General features: G+C 41.1%; 1 long non-coding RNA gene across 1 annotated transcript; it reads left to right on the top strand.

Moving 5' to 3' along the window:
* Positions 1-6403: 6403 nt before the first annotated feature.
* LOC147866388 (uncharacterized) lies at positions 6404-10025 on the top strand. Its single transcript, XR_015529487.1, has 2 exons — positions 6404-6730; positions 9656-10025. It is a non-coding gene; the product is annotated as an uncharacterized LOC147866388 (long non-coding RNA).
* Positions 10026-10414: the final 389 nt, after the last annotated feature.

Raw genomic sequence — 10414 nt, 5'->3', positions numbered from 1 at the left:
GCTCATAATTTCTTCATCAGATGTCCAAATTAGAAAAGAAAAGATTTATAAGAAAACTAACCCAAAGACCTTTCCAAGAATATCTTGCATGGGAAATTTGGGGCTAGAAAACAGAAATAGTGAGGAAAAGAAAAGTCGACTCATGTAGACAAGCTTTTTTTTAAGGGGAAAAGGCAAGCAATCCTAAACCTATAAATAAGAGCTTATTCTAGTGAAGAAGGGGGGCAGGGAGAAGGAACACGGAAGATCTACTCAATTGGAAGGCAAAAGAAGAAGGGTAAATGACAAGAACTGCACGCTCCCTATGCGCAACGCTCGGCCACAACCGAGCTTAGAATCATACATAGAAAACAGGAACTGAAACACACGACTCAAAGGCGATAAGAGTACACAGAATGTTTAACGTGGAAAACCCTGAGAGGGAAAAAAAACCATGGGAGTCCACAGACTCCAAACTATCAGTATATATAAGAATGTACAATGGTGGAGCACCGAGGCAATGACCTCGAGCTTGCTATCTTCGCCACAGTCGGCGGTTACAACAGAGATACGAAACCTTCGACTCTTTCTCTCTCTCTCTCACTCTGTACACTGTTACGCACTCTCTCTTCTTGCACCAACAAGAATGACAACAACAACTACAAAAGTTTGCCTTAAGTCATATTTATACTAGAATGACTTTTCGGCTATTTACAAATATAGCCACGATGGACTCTCAGAAACATATTTACGAATATGTCTCTTCATCCGGAGAGCGCTCCTCACCGGGCCCGCATCATCCGGATCTTGCCGGGCACTCGTCATCCGGTTCTCACCGAGTCTTCCGTTTCCGGGTACTCCTCATCCGGTTCTCACCGGGTCTGCACCATCCGGCTCTCCGTAGCCGGGTTCTCCTCATCCGGTTCTCACCGGGTCTGCACCATCCGGCTCTCCGTAGCCGGGTACTCGTCATCCGGTTTCGGCCTCGGCCGAGTTTGCTCATCAGCACTGTTCTTCTCCCTTCCCATCTGGAGGGACCTGTCTCCCAACAGTAAACAACATCGAGAAGCATCATCAACGAAGAATCACCTTCTTCTATATTCCACTCTCTTCTTTCCTCCACCTCTCTTGCCCCTTCCTTTATAAATTATCTCTTATATTCATATCAAACCCGTTGTAAAATTGATTCTTATTTTCTAAAAGAATCTACTATATTGCAATAAACAAATGTTTGGTTTCACCTACATATCTTATATTTTATCATCATTTTTGCTTATTTGTTTGTGTGTCTTGTGACAAGGGAGCGTTGTGGGCTTGCCCATGCGCCTCTCCTTTCACAAAGGCATTCAAACTTACGTATCTTATATGTTATTGTCATTTGTGCTTATTTGTTTGTGTGTCTTGTGACAAGGAAGCATTTCGGGTTTGCCCACGCACCTCTCCTTTCACAAAGGCATTCAAACTTACGTGTCTTATTTGTTATTGTCATTTGTGCTTATCTGTTTGTGTGTCTTGTGACAAGGGAGCATTTCGGGCTTGCCCATGCACCTCTCCTTTCACAAAGGCATTCAAACTTTTGTGTCTTGCGTGTTAGTGTAAATCTTGCTTGTGTGTTCGTGCGACTTGTGGCAAGGGATCATTTGGGCTTGCCCATGCACCTCTCCTTTCACAAAGGCGTTCGAAGTTGTATCTCCCGTGTGTAAACCTTGCTTGTGTGTTCACATGTATTTTGTAACAAGGGAGAGTTCGGGCTTGCCCACGCACCTCTCTTTTCACAAAGGCATTCAAAACTTTGGCTCTCGTGTGTGTCCGTGTGTAAGACTTCCTCACGTGCATTCGTTCGCGTTGTCACTAGGGGTTGATTCGGGCTTGCCCATGCACCTCTCCTTTTCACAAACACATTCGAATACTCATGCCTTGTTTGTGTAAGTTCCTTGTGTGTCCGTGTGTAAGCCCTCCTCGCATGCATTTGTTCGTTTTATGACTAGGGGTTGATTCGGGCTTGCCCATGCACCTCTTCTTTTCACAAACACGTTCGAATACTTGTGCCTTGTTTGTGTAAGCCTTGCTTGTGTTGTGCGTGTGAGCCCTATTTCCTTCCCGTCCATAACCTCGGCGGTTCCGCCTCACGATCCGCACATAGTGACGGATTTTCACGATAGCGGCTTGCCAAAATTCAATGGCGGAAAGGGCTATGTTTGTGAAGCCTGCCAATTAGGGATGGATCATTGACTTCCATTCCCAAATGAAAGAAATTGAAGATGAAACAATCTCGATTTAATCCATTTGGATGTATGGGGACTAGCGCAGAACGTGAGCATCGGTGGAAGTCATTACTTTGTTACCTTAATCGATGACTTCACTCAGCATACCTGGGCATGCCTAATTGAGAAGAAAAGTGAAGTCTTCTCTTGCTTCTTGATGGTGAGGAGCCTTGTCGAACAGGAGATAGGCCAAAAAATCAAGTGCCTCAGGACCGATGGCGGAAAAGAGTACTTTTCTTACTAGTTCTCTAGCTAGCTACAAAAGGAGGGAATTCGACACAAATTCTCTTACAAATACACACCACAACAGAATGGCTTGGCCGAAAGGAAGAATCAGACGACCGAAGAAGCGGCGAGGGTGATGCTTGAAGAGAAGCATTGGCCAAAGTTTTACCAGGCCGAAGCTGTCAGGCCGGTGATATACCTGCAAAATTAGAATTCTGCAAATGGAGGAGTGTCACCACGCGAGCTGTACTTCGGGATGAAGCCAAACTTGGCACACTTGAGGGTTTTCGGTAGCATTGCATATGTGCATGTGCCGAAGGAGGAGCGGAGGAAGCTACACACGAAAGCCGAGAAATGCATTCTTGTCGACTACTCGGATGAGCAAAAGGGTTATAAGTGTTATAACCCCTGATCGAAGGTGTTAGATTTTACATCTAACGTAAGCATATGATAAGGATAAAATATAGATAAACATAAGAAAGGAGAGAGAGAAAGAAGGGTGCCCATCCACCCAACCACCCCCAAGCGAAGGGATCGAGACGGACTCGAGCCTCGATTGGCGTCCCATACCACCGTCGTGGCGTCGAGTCGTACCTATTATTGGAGCGCTCGCTACAAGAGTTGACCCACCACAACATCAGAGTCTCTACATAGCCAAAAGATCATGAAATGAGCTAGGCCACATATTTATAGTGATACCTAAAGCCCCCAGGCAAGTTCACACTTGGCTTAATGGGTTGTCTCAATCCCCAGGATTAAAAGTAATTCTCCCCTTCTTTACACTCTCATTTAACCCTCACACTTATCCACGTGTATAGAATACTACGGTAAATTCTCACCACGAGATATTATATGGTCATGCTTGTACATACTCCCCCCCCTCTTTAAAACATTGCACTCTTGCAAGGGAAAGTTAGGGAAGTTAGTTCTAAGAGTATTTTCACCTTCCCATGTGGCATCTTTGATAGATTTATCCATTCAATTTTAAATTCTCATATTATTTTTGTACACAGTTTTTTTGTTTTAACAATGAGAATTCTTTCTGGTACATGTGGTTTAGAAGATAATTCTTCAAAAGTAACCAGAGTTTCTTCAAAAGTTCTTTTAGACGACTTACATGAAAAACTAGATGAATTTCAATGTCATCGGGAAGAGTGAGATGATAGGTTGATGAACCAATGCATTTGAGGACTTCAAAAGGTCCACAAAACCGTGGGGCTAACTTAGCGCACTTACCCATAGACAATGTCTTAGAATTGTGAGGTTGTGCTCGCTACAAGAGTTAACCCACCACAAAAACAGAGTCTCGACGTAGTCAATAGATGATGATATGAGGGTAACTAGGCCTCATATTTATAGCGATACCCAAGGCCCCAAGGCAAGTTCACACTTGGCCTAATGGGTTGTCTCAATCCCGAGGATGAAAAGCAATCCTCCCCTTCTTTACACTCTCATTTAACCCTCACACTTATCCACGTGTATAGAATACTACGGTAAATTCTCACCACGGGATATTATATGGTCATGCCCGTAACAGAAGGACATCCGAGTAAGCTGAGAGTTCGTTTTCACCGAGTCGGCTTCGTGGTACTTGCCTCAATCTCCAATCCCCATCCACTCCATTCAGAATTCTGAGGAAGAAGCTAGTGAGGCCGAGATCTGCCATTCAAACCATTGCTTCCATGTGACTTAGCTCACATGCATTGCGATGTGAGACAGGACATTGGGGCACAAGTGATGAGAGTGGTCAACTATACACACTTTGCCCTAAACAGGTTCGAGAGTCTCAATATCACACTTTGATACACTGGTCTACCTTTTATCATATTTGACCATGCTTTCTGCATATCTTCGACCAAGCCCAATCCTTGCACAAATTTTTCTAACAACCACAATGTGCACTCTTGAATGCAACATTCATTGGTAAAGTTCTTGAACATCAAGGTCGCTACTCACTTTCACACGTATCACGTGAAATGTAATATTTTTGGTCTTACAGGTCATATTTGACCTCCGAAAATGATAACAGAATCTATCTATCTATCTATCTCAAATAATGGCTTTCATTACGAAAGAAAAAATCACCACCATGACTAAATTATTAGAAAGTATAGAACCATTTGAGGGATCTAAATACTATTATGACTCCAAAATCAATGCCACCCTACACACCGATTCAAATGGCGAATATGATGATATGTGACCTTGTAGAGTTCTCTCTCTTCATTGTTGAGATTTCGTGACTCTCTAGCACTGTCAACTGCCACAAAAGAAGTCCTTTTAACTTTATAACATATTTTCTCACCCCAACTTGCAAATCAAAAGTGAAGGCATTCCGCATATTCCAATTGAACCATAGCCCCCAATACCTCAAGAATTGGAAAATAAATTGGAAATGAGGCATCGTTTCAATATTCTCCATATGTGCAAAAACCCAATTGAAGAAGGATAGGCTTACTCCAGTTAGAGACATCTACACTAAATTGATACACATCTACACTAAATTGATACATATGGGCATGAAAGAAATCTATGCCTACTATGTTCCAATTCCACCGAACAAATGAAATATATTCAATCGAGAGTGCACATTATGGATTGTGAGAGAAATTCGTACAAGGATTTTGCTTGGTCAAAATGTGTGGAAAGGATCGTCGAATATGATCAAAGGCCCTCTGTCTCTGTCTCTATATCTCTCTCACACACGCACGCACGCACACACACATGCACACACACACACACACAAACAAACAAACAAAATGTGCACTTTTAATTGCACCATCGATTTGTAAAATTCTTTTAATCACTTATTAGCTCCATATACATTGCATGAAACCTTTCCCATTTTCAATTTTACCATTCATTAGTAAAATTGTCGAACTTAGGGCGTCACTTATCAACACCGCATGCATTGTATCAAAGTGTTTCTTTGGCTCCATAAGTCATATTTCAACTTGTATGAGCAATAATAATTTCTCTATTCATTACTACTTGTGAGATCCCAAAAATGAACTTACTGTTAAAATTTTATCGAAAAGAATTTAAAAAGACTGACATTATTTATCCAAAATTGTGGATGCCAAACATCTTTCAAAAGAAGATGCCACCAAAAAGTAGATCCATGCTATGCACTTTAAAGAGAATATATGTCATTGAACAGTAGCTCAAGGACAACCCTATCAAAGCAAGCCTATAAAAGTTGTAAAAGTAAAGAGAAAGGGGTGGGGGAGGTAAAGGAGCATCCTATCTTAGAATGATGATCAAATACAAATATGGTTTATTATGTTGCTATTAATATACCAACAGGGAAAGTTCTTGTAAATGTTCAAACAAGACATAATTTTGACTAGCATTGTTATTTTACTTCTCATGACCTAAATTCTGCGTCCATAATTTGTATAATAAGGAATATACTACCATACCCCTCCCTTGTATTTCCTAGACACTATGTTGCTCTCATAAGGCATAAAATAAGGAAAACACTACAATGACAATTCTTTTTTCTAGTGACTGATTTAATCGAAATGTTATTTTCTCATCTCTCACACGAATTCTTTTGAGCTCCCTCCTTTACGTAAAATTGTACCTCTCTATGCGCTTAGAAGGTATATGGCCTAGTTGGTTATCAAATTCTACTTCTTTTCATTCATATAGGATTTTAATAATTGCAAGAAAGGAATAATGTCGAATTTCTTGATAGGACTTGTAAAACACATGAAAATGTCTACGAGAGACAATGAAGCTATCTTCAACACACGTTACGGTGATTGAAGTCTACGAGATATAGCGTGCTCTCCTTATTTTTGTGAAATTTCATCCATAAAGGAGATGTGCAAGGTGTGTGTGTGTGTGTGAATGTACATGTAGTCTGACAAACTCTATGTATAGCCCAACAACATTAACCTACAAATAGACATATATGGAATCAAGTTTGAGGGATTTGTTTCGTGGTAAAAATCAAGGTTGATAGGAATACAAACTTTGGCTCAATGTGACAAGTAAACAAGAGGATTATAGTTTTGAAATAGACAAGCTCATTGATTAATGCAATTATGACATATGAAAAAAGACCTCTACGAAAAGGCATATGGGTATAAATATACTCAACTACGCAGACTATAAAAACATGGTGGATATATTTATATAAAAGGTATAATTTTATAAACCATTGCGTTCATAGAGACATATAGAGAGAGAAAAGGTAAAGAACGCAAAGATAAAGCAGAAGATGGAACCAACATGGTGCAACATGGGAGGTTGATGTAAGTATATTGATCCTTCTAGTATTGGTTCTATATTTTGTTATCAATGTATGGGCAATGCTTTCAATCTTGAAGTGGTAAAAAATCTCAATCTTTGCATAGTAGCATAATGACATCAAAGTCGAGATCTTCACACACAAGCATAGTAGTACATGAGTCTATCTTGTTTGTTTGGATGAGGCAATTGTTGTTGGAGGTAGCAATCCTTCTTGTAAATGACATCATGATTAATATGTCTTAGAAACAACGAGATTTGTGTACATGAATCGATTTCTAATTCTAAGCCTCGGATGTCATATTCTTCTCTATCTCTCTGAAAGTATTGTATTTATAACACTCAATGGCACGCACCAACATATGAGTTAATAAGATGTCTATTTCTTTTGGTCTTGATGAATACACCTTTAAAGATGGCAACACAATTCTTAATCTTCTTCTTCTCGCATTGCATTTGAGTAAAAAGAAAAAAGAAGAAGAAGGTAGTGTATTTTTATATAGGGGGGCGACACTAACAAGAAGCATGATGTGGCCTCGATGAATAATGGTTAAGTGCCATCTTCGTTAGGTGTAAGTTTGCTCCCTCGTTTGCCTTGCTCTTGAGCCTCCTCGGTATACAAGTGTGTGGAGATCATTTTTTTCTAAGTAAAAGAAGAGACCCCAAGAGGGAGGAGGACAATATAACCCAAGCATCATCATCATCATCAATCAATCATCTCTCTATCTCTCTCTCTCTCTCTCTCTCTCTCTCTCTCACACACACACACACACACACAAACACACAAACACACACACACAAACACAAACACATATTAGTTCATTCATTGCCATGGATATTCAAGGCACCACAACACAATCTAAGACATTCCATGCGAAGAAGAAGACGAAGAAGATCTCGAGGCCGATGACCGCGACCACGAGATATGTCACGATGATAATGATGATGATGATGATGATGATGATGAACATGAGAGCAGTGGGGGGCACCGATGTCCCGGGGGACGGTTTCACACACGAGGCGGTGATGGCCGAGGCCACCTCGTCTTCTTCTTCGGCCGGGACCGGGACCGGGACAGTGGGGCCATTGGTGGTGGTAGTGGCGGTGATCATGGTGCTTGGCGTGGTGGCGGCCATCGTGGGGCGATCCTGCATCGGCCGCCACTGGAGCGGCGTCTCAGACTACGACTTCGAAGGATGGATCGAGAAGCGCTGCGCGAGCTGTATCGATGGCGACGTCGAGGCCCCCAAACCCCCACCCCCACCCCCTGCAGCAGCAGAAGCCGAGAAACCGCCTGAAACCGCCGCCAAACCTGCGGCGGACGGAGGAGCCGCCAAGCCGGCGGAGGAAGCCGGCTCGGCGAAACCGGCCGCCGCCGGAGACGCCGCGAAACCGGCTGCAGAAGGCGAGGCTGCGAAACCGGCAGCAGAAGGAGAGGCTGCGAAGCCGGCAGCAGAAGCGAAACCGGCGGCAGAGGAAGGAGCCAAACCGGCGGCGCCAGATCCACCTCCTCCTCCGCCTCCACCGCCTCCTCCGCCGCCGCCTCTCGACGACCGTAAGTCCGCCTCCTCCAATCAATTATGTATTATTCATCAATTTACATTATAAAATAAATACTCCCATTATGTAACATATGTATATATAATTTCCCACATATGTATGCATGTACATTTACCGTACTTCCCACACACATTCAATAATAATAATAATAATAATAATAATAATACTTCGTTTAGCTTAGTTATAGCTCATAGGGCATCTCTCCTCATGGTCCGCTTGTTCGTTTTGATCGCGCCAATCTCATGGTCTCGGTGTCTTGCATACCATACATTTATGTCCACAACAAGTTTTTTGGTAGATCCCCAAGCCGATATGGCCAAAAAGCCCATGACATTGATTCCGCCTTTGGCACGAGTTAATCATGTAGACCAACAATCGATCCCCCCCCCCCCCTTAGATGTGCTTCTTTGGAAAAAACTCGTGATAATCAACACAATAGAGAAATGGGCAATTTTTGTTTTTCGAGGAACTAGGGAAGGCCCAATCTAAGACATGGGAACACTTGTCAAGGGTTGAAGCTGGACAGTCTAGAGAGTCTAGATCCTTCCGTATTGTTATTTAGTAGCTCCCTAAATCCTAGGTACCTCAGGTTTTGCATGCGAAAGCTCCTTGAATTCTAGTTTTTCTTGAGATTGGCTTGTCAAAGCTCATCGTGATGTCGGAAACTATTGACAACACACATGAGAGAAATGGGATCACAACGTAAGATGCAATTTTGTTGTCACAAAGGCACATAGCACATATATTGTGTATGTTACATTTCTGTCGTCGGGTGTGAGCATGTCCACATGCACATTCATTTCAATCCACTATGTGTAACATAAAATTAAGGCCTATTCTACTGTGTATGTGTCAATCCCACGTTCTCCTATCCACATAAGTAGTCATTTTGTAAATGTTGCGTTGTTGAGGTTATTTTTCAACTTTTACTCAACCTATAGCTCCAATTATTACTGTTTTCCCTTACCTACTAGGAACAAAAAGACATTCCCAAGAGCTAAGAGTTCTCCATCGTATATGCATCACATTGTGGGTATCATTGTTTGGTTTTCATTTTTCAACATGGTAGCTCACACACAATAGAAGATATGGTGAATCATCAATAGCGCACGTATTGAAGTTGTCTTATGCATTACCATCCAATCCTTGATCTGTTTTATTCTTCACATATGCAATAATGTTATTGACATCATCCACCGATCATTGCATAAAAAAAGTAAGTAGATGTAGAAATTCAATTCCACCTTCTTTCCCTTTTTTTGTTTTGCTAATTGATAGAATCATAAATGAAATTGAATGGTCATAAGTGAATGAAAGGTCATTTGTGTCAAATATAAGGAATTGATGATTTTGGGTTGGTGAACTTGTAGATCCATATAGAGCAATGCAATTTTATCCAGCATATAGCTACAGTTGCAGATGCCACATTTGTGCCAGGGAAGGCATCTTTTAGACTTTAATGTGGATCATATACGGATTTTCAATGGCTACTTATATATTTGTGGCCCAAATGTCAACCCTTTGCAATGTATCGATGATGAAGTCATGTATATTTGTTCCCATACATCTATATTTTGCTTGTATTTTCATAGAGCCCATGACGAATGGATGTAATGTATTTATTTTGTCCTCGTGAGGATTATTATCTTATTCACTTTAACATCAATCATCCAATGTGTTTCCAGCTTGTTTACAATATTCTCTCATAAGAATAAAGCTCTTTTTAAATGGAATTTTCAAGATCCCATATCTCACTGCCTACATACTTTTCAAAATCTTTATTGGGCCCTCTTACCTAAAACTAATACTCTTTTGATAAATTTTCCTATTCATGGAAGTTGGCTCTCATCCAGATAGTAGACAACAACGGCAAATCATGTAATATGTAACAATCCCTTGATGTTTTCCACATAAATCTATTTGAGGATTTAGCAACGGGACAAATAACTTGATAAAGGCTCCTTTCGGAATAGAATATTGTTTTGAAAGGAAATGGTCCAATGGATATTCTTTTCTTATGCATTATAAAGCATCGTGGTTTAATAACTTAGGGTGAAATGTTTCATGTCACACGAAAAGCAATAACATGACGGAACCATAAAAAAAAATCAACTTCACTTCATCGCAAA

Source organism: Azolla caroliniana, unplaced genomic scaffold (genome assembly GCF_043228905.1).
Source record: "Azolla caroliniana isolate FFs.n. ecotype wild unplaced genomic scaffold, voAzoCaro1.0.p SCAF_3, whole genome shotgun sequence".
NCBI classification, from domain to species: Eukaryota; Viridiplantae; Streptophyta; class Polypodiopsida; order Salviniales; family Salviniaceae; genus Azolla; species Azolla caroliniana.
The sequence above is the reverse complement of the archived record's forward strand: the minus strand, read 5'-3'. Positions and strand labels throughout refer to the sequence as shown.